At 34.4% G+C, this 3,338-nt stretch overlaps 1 non-coding gene across 1 annotated transcript; it reads right to left on the bottom strand.

The window, feature by feature from the left end:
* Window positions 1–234: 234 nt before the first annotated feature.
* LOC122568839 lies at window positions 235–353 on the bottom strand. Its single transcript, XR_006317213.1, has one exon. It is a non-coding gene; the product is annotated as a 5S ribosomal RNA (ribosomal RNA).
* Between the last annotated feature and the right edge of the window lie 2,985 nt (window positions 354–3,338).

The following is a 3,338-nucleotide window of genomic DNA, read 5'->3' as shown; positions in this document are numbered from 1 at the left end:
TCTTTCATAGAGATAGATTGTTGCTAGAGTGGCAGGAAATTTTATTCATGTATACATGTATACTAGCATATCTTTTCTTGCAAAGAGATAGCTTTTCCCAAAGCTTAATTTTTCTATCCTCGATATTACGTATACGCAACATTATATTTTATAACTTATTAACTAACTAAATAATGTGGTATGTGACTATATATTATCAATGAAAATAAAAAGAACGTTAAAAAATGAAAAAAAAGCCAACACTACACGGAATTCCCAAGCGGTCAACCATCTAAGTACTATCCGTGCCCAGCGTTGCTTAACTTTCGTGATCGGACGAGAACGAGTGCTACCAACGCGGTTTGAGCGTTGGCTGCAAGTATTGGTTTACGATATTGTGGTACTGAATACGATATTATACTTCAATATAATCAACATAATTCAATATAATTAATTAGTAATACAAAAATTATAAAGTTAAATTAATAATGAAACATTTTATCACCATAGCTATACATTGTTACGTAATAGATTCTCTTACCTAATCGATACAAGTTTGCCAGTAAAGCAAATGAAATTTTACAAACGAATTTTAAAACGTGAACTTTATCTCTGGGAACCCAGTTTTCTTGATCGAAACATATATTTACTGAAAGTGCTCATTGAATAGAATTCAAACGATATCAATTTTAAATTTAGGAATTTTCCCAGTCAAAGTTGTTTTCCAAAAATACTAGCAAAAGTTTGCTTGTCTTGCTTCGTTTTATACTGAATGAACGTAAATAGTTTGTTCGCCCTTGTTGATATTATGAACGACAGATACTGTTTCGTGGAAATAGAAAAGTGCCAGTAGTACTGGTTAGGTGTTAGGCTATTGTATATGTATTTTTCTAGGCGGTGGAAAGCAACCCTTGTGAAAAATAGTGTTTGACAAATGAATTCCGCTACTTTCAGCACAATATGTATTTAAATAAATAATAAAGTTTATCGTCTAAATGTACAATTTACCACGGTAAACTAAACCATAAGCTTTAAAAATACATAACTATTGAATTAGTGGATTCCTAAACTCAAAACCACTACGCAATGTGTCTATTCATCGAATACTATCAGAAAATGCAAAAGAAATACTAAAAGAAAATGCAAAAGAGAAATCCCCAAGCTACAACTCGTCACTTTTCGAGTTTATATGTACAGACGATAAAATATTAAATAACTATTATCACTCGGCTTACGTTTCGTAAGATCCATTCAGAGTACCAGTTTAATGGAACTAGAAAAGATCGCTCGGCGGCATCTTTAATTTATTTCAGCCTTTTTTTAATAGCTGCAAGGCAGCTCACGTCTGGTAGATTTTCCGTATACGTGATGCACTCAGCCGAAAGACGAGCAAAAATCGTTGCGTTATCCAGCGGGGAGATAATGTCCCCTGACCGCGTGGCGGAAGTTAATCGAGCAACCACCGCTATAGCTGGAATAAAAGGTCATTAAGTGGAAACGGTTGGCAAAGAAAAACGAACACGATGAACTTCCTTTTATTACCTCCCATGCGAAGTCATTCTCTACGATAGAGCCCCACTGTATCTTTCTCTCTTTCCCTCACATCCTCTTTAACAAACGCACAGCCGTTTATATGTACTTGGTCTTTATCAGTTCTTAGTCAGTCATTAAAATACTCATTTTCTCCCTATTCCTCCTATTTCTCCTTCGTGCTAGAGTCATACAAGTTTATGCAAATATTTTAGTAATCTTCGCGAGGTATATGCTCCCAATAATATCTTGTAACTTTTATATACACTTTCAGGTACTCATAGGAATAGGATTATACGACTGTAGTATGCGCACTATATACCCGAAAAACATTGAATAACATATTGATGGTGCAATAAACACAATTACAATTAAAAACTGTATACATTTTCAGATCCAAATTTGATCGATATAATCTCGTTACAGTGCTTATGAAATTTCAAAATGTTTTATAAAATATAGTACGTAAAAAATTTTTTAGCATAATGCATTGTATACTGTATATTTATCTTCCCCTCTTGTTTATTCTAATTCTCCCGGTTTTTCCTTTTCCTCGCTTTCTCCTATTAATTATCAATTTCCTCTTTCTCTCAACATTTTCCACTCTTTTTCTTCTAATTTTCTTCTTTTTCACTCTTTCCGTTTTTTCGATCTTCCGTCCATGTTTCTCCTCCTCCTTTATTTCTTGACCCATTACTTTTCTCTCTTGACTACACAATTTCATTCTTTCTGCTTTTTCGTTTCATCACTCGTCAACTTTATCTGGCTCTCCACTGTCTCGTTTCTCGTCACCTATGTCTTTGCATTCAACATATTTTACAATAGACTTAATGGAACCGTGCAGTTGCTGTCGTACAGCCATCAGAGAAATTCACACCATTGTAGTAATTCTCGTAAGCCCTACCTTGCTTCCTTCTTTTTCTCTCTCTTTCCACCCTTCCATAATAGAACCGCAGAACCATATTATTCCCTGGTTACACGGAATCCGTCAATATCAATCTGATGTTCGTCAATATTCCATAGCGTTGATATCGAAAGCTTGGAAAATAGTCAAACAGTTTCACAGTGCCGTCAATAAGTGAGCTATTTACAGATCAAAATATGTAAATTCATTATTTGAAATATTGGTGTTAGAGTACTTGTAATTGATGCTTATCTTAAGATGGCGAATATTTATGTATATACGCAAAATTTGTATTAAATGCAAAACTATACAGAAATATATAAAATATCCATAATATAATACTCGTTATAATCTTTAACAAGTAAACCAATTGTCTACCTAGATACATACCCGCAGTCTTCTTATCTCATAAGAGTTTCATCAATTTTCTCCAGTTTTCGTTTTGTGAAGTTAACCGATTTGGCAAATAAGCGGCTGAAATAGATTTAGCAGGAAATGGCAGATTCACTATCATTGTTTCCCCATTTTCTTTTCATTTTTACGAGCGAAAAAACGCCCATTAGGCGTGGACGGGGTGTTCATAAATCAGCGAGACAGCTATAGTATCCATAATGGCTGCATGGCGCGTTACAGTCGATATTTCGACTATCAAACGACGAAACCCTCGGTGAAAGGAAATTAAACATTCGTGATCAATACGAATGACGGATATACTGCCTTGCAAATGGATTTGTCTTTTGCCTGCTAGGCTATCAAAGCGTTGTGGTTTGTGAGTGAATTAAACATTCAATTTGGCGTTCGTATTGCCGGAATATTGTATATACAGAAATTTTTATTCTACATAGAATGGTTTATCGATTCAACGTGGAGGCGATTCATAACTAAAAAATGTCTTAAAAAACTTTATTATCAAAATTCACTTTAC

The sequence above is a fragment of the Bombus pyrosoma genome, linkage group LG6 (assembly GCF_014825855.1).
Source record: "Bombus pyrosoma isolate SC7728 linkage group LG6, ASM1482585v1, whole genome shotgun sequence".
Lineage (NCBI taxonomy): Eukaryota > Metazoa > Arthropoda > Insecta > Hymenoptera > Apidae > Bombus > Bombus pyrosoma.
The sequence above is the reverse complement of the archived record's forward strand: the minus strand, read 5'-3'. Positions and strand labels throughout refer to the sequence as shown.